At 42.0% G+C, this 19,120-nt stretch overlaps 1 pseudogene; it reads left to right on the forward strand.

Moving 5' to 3' along the window:
* Nucleotides 1-450: 450 nt before the first annotated feature.
* Nucleotides 451-18,915, forward strand: LOC100340440 (lactoylglutathione lyase pseudogene; annotated as a pseudogene).
* Nucleotides 18,916-19,120: the final 205 nt, after the last annotated feature.

Below are 19,120 nucleotides of genomic sequence, written 5' to 3' on the forward strand. Positions count from 1 at the left end.
GGCTCCAGTTCCCATTCTTCCGGATGTCCCTCCCTCACCCGGCTACCGGCGATAACAAATTGTGCTCACGGCGCCCTCTGGTGCCCCAGAGCTGTTACTGCGCTAGTGCCCTTGGCTCCAGCCAGCCGCTACCCACCGAGCGTGACTGCAGAGACCTCTAGGCACCTCCACCTATTCCTCCCTCCATTCCAAGTGTTCTAGCGTCCCAACTGCCATCCCACGGGACGCAGACTCGAAGCTACTTTGTATCTTATTTCTTTGGCAAATCTGTGCCTGCAACGGGTGCTTGTCTTTGCCTCGCCCGGAGGGTGTCGTCTCCGCAGGAGAGCAGCACTTGCCATTGAATTCAGCCGAGGTGACTTCGGCACCCTAACTGTTGCTGAGACTGTTAGCCCTGGTCACCGTTTTTGTTTTCTCCGGGGAGAAAGATCAGCCTACTCCTAGCTAAGCATGACCCTGTGGTCCAGGGCAAGTGCCATCTCTTGGGAAACCAGGAAAATGCCCTCGTGTAGCTCGAGCGTGGGCGCTGCGGTCCTCGAAAAGCCGGTATATGATCAGAATCGATTTCCACCCCCGTGCAGCTTCTTTATACTGCTCGGCAAACTATTAAAGTAAACTGGATTTAACAAAGAGAAAATAAATTTGAGAGGGCCTGCTGTGCCAAAATGTGGGTTGCTACCGGCACAGACACTTAATGAGAACTGAATTATAATTTAAACGTGGACGAGCTTTACCGTGCATCATTCCAAACGTTGGCTACCTCTTCCTTCTGCAAATGCGGATGGGATGCAAAATGGGTGTTTGGATTGCCCGCACATTTTGAACGGCAATGTAATTATCATTCATTTCTGAATTTGGCCATGGGGCTTGTAACACGGTCTTCGTTTTCCCACTGTTCCCTGTTCTTAATGACACGGAGATTTCTCTCTGCTTCCTCCTAATGAATTGTATTATTGAACAGCAGAGGCTGTGAGGACATGAATTCACCCCTTCAAATGTTAAAATGTTTTTAATCGCAAAAGTATGAGGAAGAATTATTGTCTCAATTATGGCATTATCTTCTCTTATTTGAGTTTTTTCTCCTCCCTTCTCATTTTACATAAACTTGACAGGACAGGATTATCAAAAGTAGGACATTCCAATTCAGTATTCGTCACTGAATGTGTTTTCTGTGAATGGCAGCTCTGTGAGAGGCTGGAGAGAGAAAATGATAAGAGAAATACAATTGCAAGAAACAATTGTGTGTCATCTTCAAAAACTCCAAAGCTTACAGAAGCACTGATGTTGTGTGGGTCTTCTTAAATTGATGTTTTTCTTTTCTCTTTTCTTTTGTCCTTACATGTCCTCTGTATTTTTTATTTTATTGTCATATATGTGCAGAGTTCAAGCTTGAGTTCTACTGGTATTCAAATGCTTGTTTCCATTTCTGACTATGTAACTTCCTTGCAAGGGGAAAGGCTGGAAGGACTACTAAGACAAATATCAAAAAAAGATTTCCACTGCCCAGCACTTAGCAGGGGCAATATATCTCTGGCTTAGCGAGAATAGGTAGGATCTAGGAGAGAAGTAGACAGAGGGACCAAGGGATGTAACTCTAATTTGTTAGCTCGTTTTGTGTACCTGGCCTTCTTGGAAGATTATGTTCATAGGTGGACCACAGTGTGGGCTCCCAAAAGGACAGTTCGATATTTTCTTGGTGTTGCTGGCTCTGTCAATCTGAGAGGGAGGAAGTGGCTTGGCCCTACAGTGTCTGGTGCTCTTGTTCTCCAGGCCTGATGATGGGGAACTGGACCAGCCTGAGGCGTCTGGACTGCTGTGGGCATCTAGGAGTTAATGCTTGCAATCTTATTTTTCCCAAGTACTAGTATTTTCAGTGCTTCCCTTCCAACTCTGAGCCTCCGTTTTCTTACATGGAGAGGGAGAAAGACAACTTGTAGGATTGAATGTGGATCTGAGAGGTTCATCAAGTGGCAATATCCGAGGAAGAGTTCAAGTCAATGTTCTTTCTGCTTTATCGAGTTGTGGGTCCTGACAACCTGTGCATGAGGGAGTCTGGAGGATGCAGAAGGACAAAGAATCCTGTCCACTCAAATTCCTTTCACATAGGAATAGGGAAGCTTAGTGACTCCAAGGAAAGAGGTGCATTCATGTGCAAAGGGAGTAGTGCTAGGGTGAGTACTGTAATTGAATGGAAGTATCTTTGAGTTCATAAACCTATGGGCAAGGCAAAATTAGGGAGCTGAGGATTTACCACCAAACTGACAGGACGTTGATTCATCATCCAATCTACCAGCAAAGTAGGAGGGAAACGATCTTCAAAAGAATGAGAAGCACTAAAACACGAAGCAAGAAGAATGGAAGTTAGAAGGAACTCTGTGAGGGCTGTGATCAGGCCAAGAATGAAAACAAAAAGTTTTGTTCTGCGGAGGTTAAGTACTTTTGAAGAGCCCTACTGATGGTGGTGGTTGCCTCTGGAGGCGCCTCTCTGCTTCATAGTCTTGCATAAATACAAATTTCTAGCTGTTGGTAATGGAAGGTGAAATTGGTATCTGTGCAGGATTAGACAGAAGAGATTTTTCCAGAATCAAAACTTCACTCTTCTTAACAGTACTAGCAACCCTGGAATGGATTTTTATTCCAAGGGAAGCTTTTATTCATACACCTATTTCTAGACATATCAAATACCACACTATCAGGAAGATTTCAGTTTTCACAAGGCAACAAGAATTTTTGGTTGCTATGGCATTTGTCAATATTGCTTTCACTGTACAACCTCTTACAGAGATTTCTTTCCTATAAAATCCAGTCAGAACTTTAGTCATACTGCTGCTATGTTTTTTATTGCTGTTTGGTGGTCCAATATGTGATGGTGATAGTATTAAGAAAGCTTTCTTGGGTAATGCCAACTCCTCTTTTCAAGGATTCGTGATACCATGGTAACTGTGACATTGCATTTCTGTAAAACTCTTTATCAGGATTTCTGTATAGATGATGACACTGAAAGTTGCATTCCTTTCTGTCTAGCTGGAAAGGTCAGCTTTTGTAAATACACCTAAGGATAAATTAATCTGTAGTTAAGTGAGAATGGGGGAGACTTGTGACATGTGATATAAGCTTTGAAAATGTCTTCTTCATTCACAGATACAATTCAGAAAATCCCCTGAGTGACTGAAAGTCAGTTTCCTGTGGAGGTGGAATTAACTTTCAGTAGCAACATAATGTGTGGTTTATATTAGTTATTTTTCTTTAAAAAAAGATTTATTCATTTATTTGAACGTCAGAGTTACAGAGAGGCAGAGATAGAGGCAGAGAGACACAGAGGTCTTCTATCCACTGGTTCACTCCCCAAATGGCTGCAACAGGTGGAGCTGGGCCAATCCAAAGCCAGGAGCCAGGAGTTTCCTCTGGGTCTCCCACAAGGGCGCAGGGGCCCAAGCACTTGGGCCATCTTCTACTGCTTTTCCAGGCCATAGCAGAGAGCTGGATCAGAAGTGGAGCAGGCGGGACTGGAACCAGTACCTACATGGGATGTCGGCACTACAGGCAGCGGATTTACCTGCTATGCCACAGTGCTGGCCCCTTATATTAGTTATTGATGGACAGAATTTCTGTCCTGTGGTTTCCTTGAGGAGAAAGGGATCAACTCTTTACCTCAAATTGGTTTGGAAATTGAGGCTGATCATATTATATAGGCACCAACACAGTATAAAAAGGCGTACTTGTGCCCTGAGGCTTTCAGGGGAGACCAAGGCACACACATAAGCAACTCCATTTAGCATGAATGAAGAACTGGACTACTGAGTTTAGTTTGATTGTGGTTAAAGCATAGGACTGGGATGAGGGTTTCTATGCATGGAATGGGGTTTGAATTGTTTGAGCTTCCCCACTGGCATCAAGGGAGGTATTGTCCAGACTTTTTTATGGACTTGCTCAAATGCGGAACAAAAGGGAAAGGGTAAGTGAGGATTAAAAACTGTCAGCAGTTGGATATTTAAAAATGGACTCATCACTCTTGGCCTTTTGGCTAAGATCAAGTGTAAAAAAATGGAGTCATACTCTTTGCTACCCATGACAGAATCCCACCATGTTTAACTTGACTGTCTTGGAGCTTGTTTAAGTAAGCCATTATGGTGCTCTATAAGCCCTGCAGCTTGCAATCAGTAAGAGAGGTGAATGTTCCTTTGAGCATCTTGTTCAAGAACTCAGCATTGTGTATTCTGAGAAGTGAAATGAGTGTCTTGGTCACTATCAATAGTGTCTGGAACTCCAGAGAGGATAAGAAGTACCTTGGTGAGACCTTGTATTGTGGCATTAAATATATGTAGTGAAATCTGTGTCCTTGATTTATATGTTGAGTATTTGTAAGGAAATACATTCTCAGGATTGTTTACTCCAAGAAAAGGGCAGCCTGGGTTAAGGATTTGTTTCCATAGATTGGAACAGTCAGTCAGACTGTTGGCAACAGACCATGAGTCTGTAAAAATTGCATATGAGACCAAGTGTTAACCAAAGTATCCTCCAGTGCTAATATGACTGAAGTTTGGCCAGTTTTTCTCACACTTGGTCCTGTTATTTTTCATGCACATGCATGTTATGGGATGGACACCAGTGTCTCTTCTAATACTGCTATCTGTAAAGTGTACACACTCCCTTTTCTGAGAACTCATTTTATCCAAAAGGGCTCTCAAAGTAGTCATAGAGTTTGGGAGCAGGGTAATCACTTTCAATGAAATGATTTCTGTCAGCAAACTGAGAACAGGGCAGGCCACTCCTTAATATGTGGGATATGCCAGAGGACCCAGATATGGCTGCGTTGTGTAAGTATCATTTTATTTCATAAGGAGAGGTGCTCCCTCAATAATCAAAAGCATAATGGGCACCTGGGTGCAAAGAGTTGCCTTCATCTCCAGAAGGAGCCAGTATCTAGCTCAGCAATTGTTGCTCTAATGGTATGTAGTAAAGAGAGTCAGTTTTTTTGTTTTGTTTTGTTCTGCACCATAAGCCAAAACACAACTAATGTTCACTAAGGGTGGACCAGAGATTCCAGGAAGCATGAGAAGAGGTTGATAAAACTTCTACAGTGAATAAACTATCTAGAAGGCACTAATGGGACTGCCTGTTGTATGGCAGTTTAAATCAATTCTAGAGCCTTGTGTTAGATGGGTTAATTTGCAAGTAACAGTGTAAGTGGGCTTAAGTAAAATCGGTAAACAATGAAAATATTGTTCCAGAACCCCCAAATATCTAACATATGTAAGGCTCAGTTTAATGATGTGGGTGCTGAGAAGGTCAATAGCTATATCTTGATAGTATAAGGAATGGAATGACCGTTGGGTTACCAAAGGATTCCTAGGAAGTTAACTGAAGTGTGGAGCCTTGTACTTTGTGTGTGTGTGTGTGTGTGTGGGGGGGTGATGGACCATTCCCCTTTGTGAGCTCCTTTGTAAATGTCCACATATCCTGAGTGTTTGTCTCAAATAAATCTCCTCAAGGAAGATATCATCAGTGTGGTGTCATGCCATACTCTTAGGGAAAGTTGAATGCAGTTAAGATCCTGTCTGCAGATTGTGTGCAGTGGCAGGTATTGAAATACTCCATGTATATCTTTATAAAGATATATTGTGTCTTTGAGGATGAAGGCAAACTGTAACTGAAAGAAAGACTATTAAAATAGGCACTAAATAACCAAATCCATAATAGCAAAACCTTTTCCATTTGCTGATTGGATGGAGTCAGCAACTACAATAATGAAAAAATGTTGAGGACCACTAGCCATCAGGGAAATGCAAATCAAAACCACAATGAGGTTTCACCTTATCCCAGTTAGAATTGCTTTCATATGGAAATTAAAAAACAACAAATGCTGGTGAGGATGTGGTGAAAAAGGTACCCAATCCACTCACTGTTGGTGGGAATGTAAACTGGTGTAGCTACTATGGAAGACAGTATGGAGATACCTCAGAAATTATAATATAGACATAGCATAGGACCCAGTCATCCCACTCCTGGGAATTTACCCAAAGAAAATTAAATCAGTATATAAAAGAGTTATCTGTACCCCCATGTTTATTGCAGCTGAATTCACACTAGCTAAAATATGGAATCAACCCAGATTTCCATCAACTGAAAACCGGATAAAGAAATTATAGGATATATACACCATGGAATACCACACAGTGGTAAAAGAAAAAAATGAAATCGTGTCATTTGCAACAAAATGAATGCAACTGGACACCATTATACTTAGTGAAATAAGTTAGTCACAAAAAGACAAACACCATACGTTCTCCCTGATCTGTGGTAACTAATAGGTAAACTATAGAAGTGAAATTGACACTTTGAGATGTGATATTTTGAACAGTCCTTGTCTTGAATGTTTAAGAACAGTTTTTTTCATACTGTTTGTTGAACTCTTTATTTATTTATGGTTAATCTTATGTGTATAAATATGGCTCCAATTTTTAGGATGACTATGGGGGTGGAGTCAGAAGGAAGGTTGTTGTATGTGAGCCAGGGTTTTCTATATTTGGATTTCATTACCAGTGACAAGGGAGGGAGTACCTAGGCTTTTTTATTGACATTTTAAGGTGTGGGGCAAAATGGGAAAAGGGAAGTGGTGGAGCTTGAAGCTGTCAATAGTCAAACATCAAAATCAGAGTTGGACTTTTTGTTACAATCTCCCTGTCACTTTCGATGATATACTGCATGGACTAATAGAGTTAATGGGGCATGTAAGATCAATAAAATGATGAAGCTTCCACATTACTTCAAGAGAAAAATATCACAAATTGAATTCACAGGAAATCACTTGAGAGATAAAAATGATCACAAACCATAGACGCAGATACACAGATTTGGAATGAAATGGCTTTGGCCAAAGAAAATGGAGCACTCTTTGGTTGTCCCATGGTCAGTCCCTGGCACAGCTGAGTAAAAGTAAGCTCCTATCACCTTTTAATTTAATAGGTTTCAAAGAAAGTCAAAGTCATGGATGACTACCGAGCAGTGTGCTTAGTAGAACTCACTACACGACTCAGTCCTCAGTTGTGTGGTGAGTTCTACTAAACACATTACTCAGTAGCCATCTATGTCTAATGGCCACCAAATTAGACAATGAATTTTGTGAGAGAACAAATTGGTTCTCCAAAAAGGAATTCATTAATCTGTGTGTGTGTGTGGGGGGGGATTCAGAGATACTAGGCACTTGAAGAAGTTTCAGTGTAAACAGAGAATATTTTAAAAACTTTAACAGATATATTAGGGAACAATTTGAGCATAACACAAAATTCACATTTTCTGATGGATGCTTTCTTCTATGAGAAACACTAAATGAACACAAGAAACTTCATCCAGCTGAACTAAACCATTTAGAAACAAACAAACAAAAAAACCACACACATACATGCACACAAGCATACAATCTTTCAACAACATTCACCAACTATCTCAACTCACCAAACCATGTGTTCTGCTGTTACAGCTTTCTGTCTGGTTTCAGGACATTCTCCTTCAACAGCTTCAAACAAACAAACACACACACATACAAACAAAAATCCAACTCTTCACTTGTGATTTCAGCATGCAACAATTACTTCCTCCAACAAATTTCAGGTCTTTTTAAAGTGTCACATTTATTGTAGCATTTATGCATAAAACTGTGATACTTTTTTTTTCATCAAGTTCTTATCTTTCAATATATGTTGCTGATGAAGTTCTTGAGTGTTGTGCCTTGAACCTCATTTTCTTCCATAAGCCTTGTGGCTTTGAAAAAAAGTTTTATTTCTTTATTTGAAAGGCAGAGTTACAGAGAAGAGCGAGAAATCGAGAGAGTGAGAGAGCAAGAGAGCGAGAGAGCGAGAGAGCGAGAGAGAGCTATCTTTCACCCACTGGCTCATGCCTTAAATGCCCTCAACAGCTAGGGCTGGGCCAGGCTGAAACCAGGACCAGAGCTCCGGAGTTTTATCTTGGTCTCCTATGTGGATGCCTCCCAGGATGCATTAGCAGGAAGCAGAGGAACAACAACTTGAGCCAAGCACTCCTATATGGGATATGAGTGTCCTCAGTGGTGGCTTAAACCACTATGCCACAACATTTGCCCCAGTGCTGTGGCTTTTAATGCAGTTTTACACATGTGGTGACTTTTAAGCAACACATACATCATATTAGAGCAGAAATGACTACTATAATCATTTCAATTTTGTAGATGGTAAAATTGTTCAAAATTACACAGCTAGAGGACTTTAATGCTGTAGAAGGAAAAGGAGAGAGGAGAGAGGAGAGGAGAGAGGGGAGTGAGAGGAGAAGAGGCTAGAAAGAGAAGAGAGAAGCCAAAAGAGCAGAGAGAGGAGCCAAGAGAACCATGTGTTCAGCAACAGGCTCTTTTAAAACTTTGCCAGAGGGCGGACAGGGAAGCAGAAGCAGTGAATCCCATTTGGATGGGGGTGGAGCTTGACACCAGTGGTTGGGCCATGTGGCCACCTGCCTTTCAGCAATGGCGGCAGGATCCAGGGCATAGGATGTAAATCAGGGTGTAGATCGTGCCATAGATAAAACTGCTCCAGTTTCCTAACATTTCCCCCTTTTGTTTTTTATAAAGCAGGCGTTGTATGGGATTACATTAGTCCCAAAAGTCCAGGAGATAGAGGGAAGACGATCTGTCTTTAGAGTTACTTCCTGCTGACATGGGGTGACAAGATACTCTTCACTGGCATGGGGCAATGTATCAAGCCGCTGTCTCCTGGGTGGGGAGCCGAATATATCCCTGTAGCAGCATTTGGTTGACTGCCTGGTTGCTGAAGGCCTTGGTTTATTCCATTATCACCTGCTGTAAACACTTAAATAGACACTGTAGTATGAAAGTCAGGGTGAGAATAGCAACCAATGATCCTAAGTGTGGCATTAACCAGGTAATGAGAGGATTTCATAGAGTAGAGGAAATGGGGGGGGTGTCTCTGGACCCTTGTAAGGACGGTTTGATGGATATGGCTTAAAGCTGATCCCAGCCAAGACTGGGAGAAAAGGCCACTTAACTTTTGCAGGTAGCGGGGTTTGTCTGTAGAGAAATTCTGAACAATCATACAATATTAAGTGGGGGAGAGGACCATCAGTTCACACAGGTTGGGAGTAGAGTCATTGATGTTAGAGTAGAGGCTATGATTACAAAGGATGAGGCCCAAGTGGGCTAGATACAAAGGACAGAGTCATTATTAGAGAACCTAAGAAAGGTGCTATCTAAGCTACAACTAAGTTCTCTGACTGAGAGGCAAATAGAACCTGAGGGAAGGGGCTTGATAATCAGGTGGGCTTGGCCGGCACCACGGCTCACTAGGCTAATCCTCCGCCTGCGGCGCTGGCACCCAGGTTCTAGTGCCGGTCCGGGTGCCAGATTCTGTCCTGGTTGCTTCTCTTCCAGTCCAGCTCTCTGCTGTGGCCCAGGAGGTCAGTGGAGGATGGCCCAAGTGCTTGGGTCCTGCACCCACATGAGAGACCAGGTGGAAGCGCTTGGCTCCTGGTCAAATTGTGCATCTTGGAGAGTCCTTCAGAATAGAATTAGTTTCTTACTTTGAAGAGAGTAGAGAAATGGAAGAACAAGTCGGGCTTAGAAGAGAAATGAGGGAGCCAGTCCCAGATCGCTTACTGACAATAGCAATATCAAATGAAAACTTAGAAAGCAGTTTTAACCATTAGATAACAATTTAGGAAAACATTTACCAGAAGGCCCAATGCCTTCTATAAATTTTAAGAATACATGTATTTGGAAACATCTCAAATATTTAACATGGTGTAGCTTGTTTAACCAGCAAATTCAAACACAGGTATATAACATCTTTTTAGTTTCTTTCTACCAACAAATTTAAAACATCTGGTACAGAGATTCAGGTCACATGAATTAAAATGTATCTTTGAATAATTTTAGCTGTTCAAATTTGTGGGCAATCTTTTATCTATAAGACAATTAAAATAAAACTCTTAATAAATTTTCCCATGTAGACATACAATATGTATACACATATAACATAACATAATAGAAAAATATAGTAGTTTCAATAATAGCTTTTTTAAACATCTAACTCCTTTTTGTAAATTACCAATTGATTCAAATTACTTTCTCTTCTTAGTAACCTCAGTTAACCATACTTTCTCTCAGTTGGTACCTTTAATATATTATTGGCTTCATCTGTTTACAGAGTCATCCCAAAATACTGAATACAATAGATGTGGCTGGAAAAAGTTCATCAGAACCTGTAGAAGGACAGCTGAACACAGAACCAACAATGTTTTAGTTTTATGAGCAGCAAATCTGATATATAAAACTGTGGATGGCCGGCGCCATGGCTCACTAGGCTAATTCTCCACCTGTGGCACTGGCACTCCAGGTCTAGTCCTGGTTGGGGCACCAGACTCCATCCCAGTTGCTCCTCCTCCAGTCCAGCTCTCAGCTGTGGCCTGGGAAGGCAGTGGAGGATGGCCCAAGTGCCTGGGCCCTGCACCTGCATGGAAGACCAGGAGGAAGCACCTGGCTCCTGGCTTTGGATTGGTGCAGCATGCTGGCTGTAGCGGCCATCTGGGGGTGAACCAATGGAAGTAAGACCCTTCTCTCTGTCTCTCTCACTGTCCAACTCTGCCTGTCCAAAAAAAAAAAAAATCTGTGGATGACAAAAGACTAAGTTGCCACGTTTAAAATTATAAACTTATTATAAACTCAACAAGAGGCATTTGCTTACTTCACACAGCCCTTTTGAAAGCACCTGTAGGATTTTACAGAGCATTTAACACTTTTAGACCTCTGGGGCTTTCTCATTAAGCTAACCATCATGTCTATTAACACAAGATCATTAGACTTTTTAACTTTCAGACATTTGTAGTAGTAGCATTTTATATTATAGAAACTTAAAATTTAGCACCACTTCACATCTTGACAGTACTTCTAATATAGTCCAAATAGCCTGATTAGTTGGTGTCTCTACAAGATGAGAGACGTATATATCCTTCGATTTTTTCAGTTGGGCCCAAACTGGAAAAACTGAAGTCCAAAATTTACTGGAAATTTCAGAGTCCAAATTCTTTGGAACTTTGATTTTTGATTTTTTGAATGCCTGTCAAGGATGCCAAGAAGGCTCAAAATCCAAAATATCTGGTTGAAATAAGATTCATTAACATCAGGACATAATGAAAATAATCACATATTTAAATAACCCATAGCTGTTAATGAAAACTCAGCTGTTTTCAAACAATTAGAATTTAACAGACGTCAAGAGAATATAATAGATTACTTTAACTCATTGCTTTAACAGGGAATCAGATTAGTTTATAAAAACATATTAGTTAAACAAACCCAAATAATTTTCTATAGAATATAACATGCTGAGTACCAAAGTTTACATTTAGACACATTTATCTCATTTGCCTTTACCCAATTTAGATTAGCAGTTACACCTAAATGCTGATATCATATCTCTATGTGAATTCATTTAAAATTAAAATTGCATTCATCTAAAACAAGTACTAATTTCCCATTGCTGTTTCGTTGAGTACTGATCACCTGGAAACCTGTTAAAATAAATTGTGAAATAAGTTCAGCAAGTTACAAAGCAATATTTTAAAGGTAGTGATCTTCCTAGATTTGAGAGAGAAATTCCTTCAAACTCAGTGTCTAGTTACAGTTGCCTTTTTCCTTAGAACACCTTAGGCCCATGATATCATAGTCAGCCACATGGGGCTGCTTCTGAAACAGGAGTTCAGGCAGCTGCCAGAAAGCTCCCAAAGGTGATGGTGGGCCAGAGGTCGACGTACCAAACCTGATTTTCCCGTCTGGCTTGCTCATGATAAAACAAAAGAGCCATCAGAAGGGTGGGATACCTAATTTGTTTCTCAATAAGCAGGGAGCCCAAAAGGGTGGGAGTGCCAATCCCTTGCTGTTCTTATGGTAAAATTGGAACCAGAGAGGGACAAAAGACAAGTTGGAGGACTAGGGCTGGAGAGTGAAAGCATGGAGACAATCATTCCCAAACTGATAAGACAGAGAGAGTAGACTTTGGACCAGACCTGGTTCTAAGATAAAGTCTGAATTCCTAGATGGGAAGGGGAGGTACAGTGGGATAGTGAAGAGTTGGGGGCCACAAACGTGGGAGGCAGAGGTTTTAGCTTAGGCCCTTGACCTCTAGTGGAAACCTTGGAGGCCAATAGGACCTCAGCCAGAGAACAGTACACATAGAAGGTTTAGATCAAAAATAGAAAAGCTTGAGCATATGGGATCTCCTTCCATTTTCCTGAATGCTCACAGAAGTGATAAAGATCTTGAATGATATCAGGGTCAACCCATTCTGACTTTGGGCCGATCCCCCAGGGCCAAACACGCCATGGAGGGGCCACTTTAAAGATGAGGCATTGACATTTGAGGGCATGGAGCCAATTTGAGAGGGACCATATTAAAGAATTGTATGGAACACGGTTAGAGAAAAGTTCCCATTGTGACCTGTAGAGTCAGATCTGTGGATTGCAAGCGTCCTTGAATCCTGGCAGTCTGACTAATGAGAGAATATGGGAGCAGAAGGCAGGGTCGTCACCCAAGTGCCCACTGGAGTTAATGGCTTAGCCTGTAAAAGGGAAACAGAGGTTGAGTCATCACTCACACCCACTGTTGCCTGGACAGTGTCCATAGAGACTAAAAGCCTTAAGTAGGAGTTGTGGTTAGTGCCTAGTACTACAACTTAGAAAAGCTTCAGGGCCGGCGCCGTGGCTCAATAGGCTAATCCTCCACCTTGCGGCGCCGGCACACCGGGTTCTAGTCCCGGTCGGGGCGCTGGATTCTGTCCCGGTTGCCCCTCTTCCAGGCCAGCTCTCTGCTATGGCCAGGGAGTGCAGTGGAGGATGGCCCAGGTGCTTGGGCCCTGCATCCCATGGGAGACCAGGAAAAGCACCTGGATCCTGGCTCCTGCCATCGGATCAGCGCGGTGCGCCGGCTGCAGCGGCGGCCATTGGAGGGTGAACCAACGGCAAAAGGAAGACCTTTCTCTCTGTCTCTCTCTCTCACTGTCCACTCTGCCTGTCAAAAAAAAAAAAAAAAAAAAAAAAAAAGAAAAGCTTCAGACAAGCAGAAGACAGTAGACCACAACTCAAAGTAGGGTCACTGTAAGAATTTCCTGTTCCGCGTCTTACCTCTGAATTTGGAAGGCCGGTGTGTGGTTGGAGATCATGGAGCATTTGGTGGTGTGGAAGGAGTTCTGGGGGTTTGTTTTGCTACTGGCAGAAATGCAGGACCCCAGAGAAGCTCAGAGGTCCCCAAAGGGAGAGCAAAGTCACTGGGGGATGCTGGATCACCAATGTAAGGTTTTCCCAGCCAATGTACCAATGTTGTTATTTCTGTTAGGCCATCACAAAACACACCAAACACTGGAGTAAGGGAAAGGCTTTATTGGGAAAATGCAGCAGACTGGAGGGAAGGGGTGAAGAAGGAAAAGGAGAGTAAGAGAGAAAGAGGAGAGATGAAAGGAGAGAGGGGAGTGAGAGAGGAGAAGAGGAGGCTAGAGAGAGAAGAGAGAAGCCAAGAGAGCAGAGAGAGGAGCCAAGAGACTGTATTATTAATTTTCAATCAATAAAATCAAATTTACTTCCGCTGTCCAACCTTTTCAAGCAAAACCTGGAGAGGTTTGGTGAAAGTAGAGATAAGCCTTTAGTTTACTTGTGATGCTTTTGCTTTGATTTCTTGTTGCTCAGGGTTTGATAAATAGACCTCAGGGTTTTGTTGCTTTCCACACCTCTCCAATTTCAGTACTGAGGGCGAGGGGAAGATTGGGAGCAGCGAGTGAACAGGAACCTCTCACGGAGCGCTGGAGAGGAAATCAATTCTCTCCTTGCCTGGAGATGCAAACATAATGAAAAGATCTGGGCGTCATAGGAGACCATAGAATGAGTCAGCAAATCAATGCTGGTTTGTTTTTTGAAAGCTAATGTGATGCTGTGATGTGTAATAATAACAAGAATACAATCTGCAGGAATCATAAAATAACTCCATAGCATTGATCAGGGCCTTATTAGAGTGATGTGATCAGCTTGGGGTCTGTAATTGAAGAGGGATGTGAAGAAGTCACAGAGGAAAGAGAGGGCTGTTGTGGCTTGTCCCTGAATCCTGTGTGCTGCAAGGACTCTGCACACAGACCCTCCTCTCTTGTTGTCCCATTGGGTGTTGCAGTGACAACATACTGAACCTACAGGCTCTGCAAGAGTGAAAGATAGAGATGGCGCAGTGGGGCTGGAGGTGGAGTTTGCCAGGAGGCAGAGGGTTTACTTAGGTAGCAAAGGCAGCACCAGGGGTTACACCGAAGTAAGTCAGAAAGCTAGTGATGAGGTAAGGCAACTGCACAGGGGCACAGAGTTAGCTGTATCTTTGGCCAGGAAGGATTGTTCACTCTTGCAGCTTGGAGTCAGTGGGTTTGGCAGGGGAGAATCAGAGCATACTGTCAGGTTCAGACTCTGGGGGTGGGGGCTATTCTGCCCCAAGTGATAAGTGAAAGTCAGGACCAAGGGCTGGCCTTCATCTCTAAGAACTTGGTGTCATTGATTGGTTAATAGCAGAATTGTTGATTCAAAAAATTGGAATATAAAGGCAATACATAATTATTGTAAGAAATTTGGAAAATAGAGAAAATCAAAAGAGGGCACTGATAGCATGTTGGTGCTTTCTTTTCTCCCTGTCTTTGTTCCTTAAATGTGCATGAAGTACTGCTATATTATTAAAGAGTTTGAGTCCTGGAATTAGTCTGCCTGGGATTGAATACTGGCTCTGACATTTAGTAACTATGTGTCTGTGAGCAAAATCACTTCTGTTCTCAGATTGTCAATTTTCTCATCTGTAAAAACTGGAAAGGGTGGTGTTTGGTGCAGTGTTGGAATGACCACATCCCATGTTTGAGTGTCTGGTTTGAGTCCCTGCTCCTCCACTCCCAATCTAACTTTTCTCTAATACACATCCTGGGAAGCAGTGGTGATGTTTCAAATACTTGATTCCCTGCCACCTATGTGGGAGACCTGGATGGAGTTCCTGGCTTCAGCCTGATCCAGACCCAGCTGTTGCTGGCATTTGCAAGAGTGAATTAGCTGGATGGGAGATCTCTGTTCTCTCTGTCTTTCAAATAAAATGAAAATAAATAAAAGGTAAAAATTAAAAAAGTGGGATAATGCCAGTAACTGACTCAAGAGGAATGTGATTAAAAATTAAAGATTAAACAAAGTATGCATACCATGTAAAGCTTTAAAATAGAGCTTGACATATTTTGAACACCATTTGTTTTAGTCATTAAATGACTATATTATAAATGCTGAATTTTAAATATACATATATACATAAATTTATTTATTTTTTAAAGCATGTGAATTTGTTTTTTAAAAGATTTATTTATTTATTTGAAAGTCAGAGTTACACAGAGAGAAAAGGAGAAGCAGAGAGAGAGGTCTTCCATCTGCTGGTTCACTCCCCAATTGGCCGCAATAGCCGTAGCTGTGCCGATCAGAAGCCAGGAGCCAGGAGCCAGGAGCTTTTTCCAGGTCTCCTACACGGGTGCAGGGGCCCAAGGACTTGCTCCATCTTCTATTGCTTTCCCAGGCCATAGCAGAGAGCTGGATCGGAAGTGTAGCAGTGGGGTCTTAAACCAGCGCCCATATAGAATGCCGGCACTGCAGGCGGCGGCTTTACCCTCTATGCCACAGTGCTGGTCCCCATAAATTTATTAAGCTATATACTATTATGTGCCAGGCACTGTTCTAGCTACTGTATATACAGCAATAAAAACAACAATAAGTGCATATTGCATGTGTAGCTTTGTGTTTTGCTTTATCAACTTAAATTATATCATGAATATTTCCCCATGTCGTTAAATATTCCTTGGAAATACTCCTTTAATTCATTGCATAGTATTCCTTTATATTACTCACACAACCCCCAGTTGCTGGGCATTTTGATTGTCCATTTTCTTCATCATTATAAATAGGTATTATTGTACATAATTCTTTTTCTGAATGCCTGTCCCCTATCCCTGCCTCTGTATTAGGATTGATTTTCAGAAGGGGCATTACTGAATTGAAGGCTTATGATGCAGAAAGCCAAATTATTTTCTGAAAGATTTTAGTAATTTCCCTCATCTTGGTTAGATTGTTCCTTTCTGCTACTGTGTAACTTTTATAAAGAAATCTTTTCAATGTCTTAGATGACTTTCAGTGTTTTCCAGTATGAGTAGAGTAGCTGGAAAAAAGTCAGAATACTCCATACTGAGTATGAAACATTTTATAGTGTGGCCAGTCAAGGACTTCTGTACCATAGTGAGGTGTTGGTGTAATGGAAAAGGCAAAAGCAAGGTGAAATTGTCCCATGGGCCTTTCTTTCTACCATTCTTCTTTTTCAATATTTTTCTCTTCCTTCCCTGTGGGCCTCAAGCATTCACATGAAAGCAACAGATATGCTATGCCACTAACACCTTAGTGTGAATGAGTTGGATGTGCCAAAAATGCCAGTACTTAAAATGGACTCAGGGGGTGGACATTTGGCCTGGCAGTTACGATGGTTAAGATGCCCACATTCCACATCAGAATCAGTGAGTTTGATACTCTGCTCCAGCTCCTGACTCTAACTTACTGCTAATGCATATTCTAGGAGGCTCAAATAATTGGATTACTGCCACCCATGTGGGATACCTGGATTGAATTCCCATCTCCTGGCTTTGGCCCCTCTGGCCATTATGGACACTTGAGGATCTCTCTCTCTCTCTCGTAAATAAATAAAAATTTTAAGAAATAGACTCAGGAAACAAGAGAAAAGGAGCTTGTAATGTTGATATTTGGGTGCTATGATGGTAGAGATTCCTTCACTGGGGCATCACAACACAGATTGTAAGCAATTGTCTTCACTTCACATGAAAGTGAATAAGGTATTGTCTTTGCCTCAAAAAGCTTCCAAACTTGCAGGAGAGCCTAAAAAAGCACCTGTAATTGTTTTCCAGGTTGATTGAGATTCATATCTGAAGAAAGAAATGATATGGTTTCTTGATTGACTAGATTTAATATGTAACAGTAAGGAAAACATCAAGGATGCAGCAAAGTTTTTGGCCTGAACAACTAGAAGAAAGAAAATGGAATCAGGGCTGGTGTGGTATAGTGGGTCAAATTGTTGCTTGCAACAGTTGCATCCATTTGGGGAGTTCACTAGCAAATGAATGATTCCTCCCCCCTCTATCTTTCTCTCTCTCCCTCTCTCCTTCCCTCTTTCCATCTCTGTTGCTCTACCTTTCAAATCAATATATCAGAAAAAGAAGGTAATATTTACTGTGATGGGGACCCATTAACAGATGGTGAGCAGTGTTTTGGGAAAAAGCAACATTTGTGCTCCCAGTGTTGTGATTTGTGATCATGTAGCTTTGTAATGCAGAAAGTCACCTGACTTTAAGAATAAAGGATTGGGGTACATATAGTCCATGCTCCACTGATCATGCCCACATGCTGGAGCAGAACTGTGTCCATGCAAAGAGGGCAATCGACACCTTTTAAATTTGCACAAAGATGCCATATTAGCTAGTATTGGCTTTGGTTGAGCCTGGTCAAAAGGTGTTCATTGCTATTGTTGAGTATGGTCTTCCCCATGAAAACTCATGATGAAACTTACTTTCACAATGAGGTAGTGATGGGGAGTGGAGACTTTATGAGTGGATTTATGCCTTTTTGTGTGTAAACGGGTTAGCTCTCATGGGAGTTTAGTCTCCTTTCTTTTCTTCTGTACTTGCCTGCTTGCCACACTTTCATGTGCTCCCACCAAATGATGCCCTCTGCCATGTTATAACACAGCATGAAGACTTCACCAAATGAAAATATTTCATCATGAACTTCCCTGCCTCCATAACCATAAGCCCAAAGAAGTTTACTTCTTTCCTTTGAATTACTCAACCTTGAGTAATTTATAGTAATAGAAAACAGAATGAAACACTCTTGAGTAAGAATAAGTGGTTAGAAAATGGATGGAGGTGAGACTTAGTAGTGTGTATCATTGGCGAGGCCACCCTGAATTGCTGCTCTGATGTGGATTCCAGCACCAAGGATTTTTTATTGCAACAGACCATGCCACAAATTAAGGATTCCAAGAAGTCATTAGATTTCTATCCTTGATTTATTGGAATGATGCTAATCTAAAAAATTAGATTTTTCTTCTATGAAATTTTCACTCTATTTCTTCGCATAGGAGCATAAAAATGACACCCCCAAAGATAAAAATGAAAGAATAGCATGGGCATTTTTCCAGAAAAGCTATCCTTGAGCTGACACACAATTGAGGAACTGAAGATGTTGAGATCCAGAGTTACCACAGTGGCAATTCAGACCCTTGAAGATTTGGTTACATTGGAATTGCTGTTTCTAATGTGCATAATCTTTTTTTTTTGACAGGCAGAGTGGACCGTGAGAGAGAGAGAGAGACAGAGAGAAAGGTCTTCCTTTGCCGTTGGTTCACCCTCCAATGGCCGCAGCGGCCGGCGCGCTGCGGCCGGCGCACCGCGCTGATCCGATGGCAGGAGCCAGGATTCAGGTGCTTTTCCTGGTCTCCCATGGGGTGCAGGGCCCAAGCACCTGGGCCATCCTCCACTGCACTCCCTGGCCACAGCAGAGAGCTGGCCTGGAAGAGGGGCAACCGGGACAGAATCCGGCGCCCCGACCGGGACTAGAACCCGGTGTGCCGGCGCCACTAGGCGGAGGATTAGCCTAGTGAGCCGCGGCGCCGGCTAGTAATGTGCATAATCTTGTAAAAGATTTGAAGAACTGGGAGTCAAAATTGTGAAGAACCTTGATGATGGTAAAATGAAAGGCCTAGCATTTATTCAAGATCCTGATGACTACTGGATTGAAATTTTCAATTCTAACAAAGTGACAGCTATCATTTAATTGTGTGGGAATGGTCCTTTGATATGTCAGTGAGACAGAGTTAAGAAAGAAAACAATGCAATTCAAGATGCTCAGATGCCCAATGGCTTTGGGATTGATGGATCGTTGTCCCAATTCAAATTATTCTTAACTTTATGTCCTTGGATATAGTCATATGACTTTGCTTTTTGGATAATAATTAAAACAATTCTCTTCAGAAACTGCA

Source organism: Oryctolagus cuniculus, chromosome X, assembly GCF_964237555.1.
Source record: "Oryctolagus cuniculus chromosome X, mOryCun1.1, whole genome shotgun sequence".
Lineage (NCBI taxonomy): Eukaryota > Metazoa > Chordata > Mammalia > Lagomorpha > Leporidae > Oryctolagus > Oryctolagus cuniculus.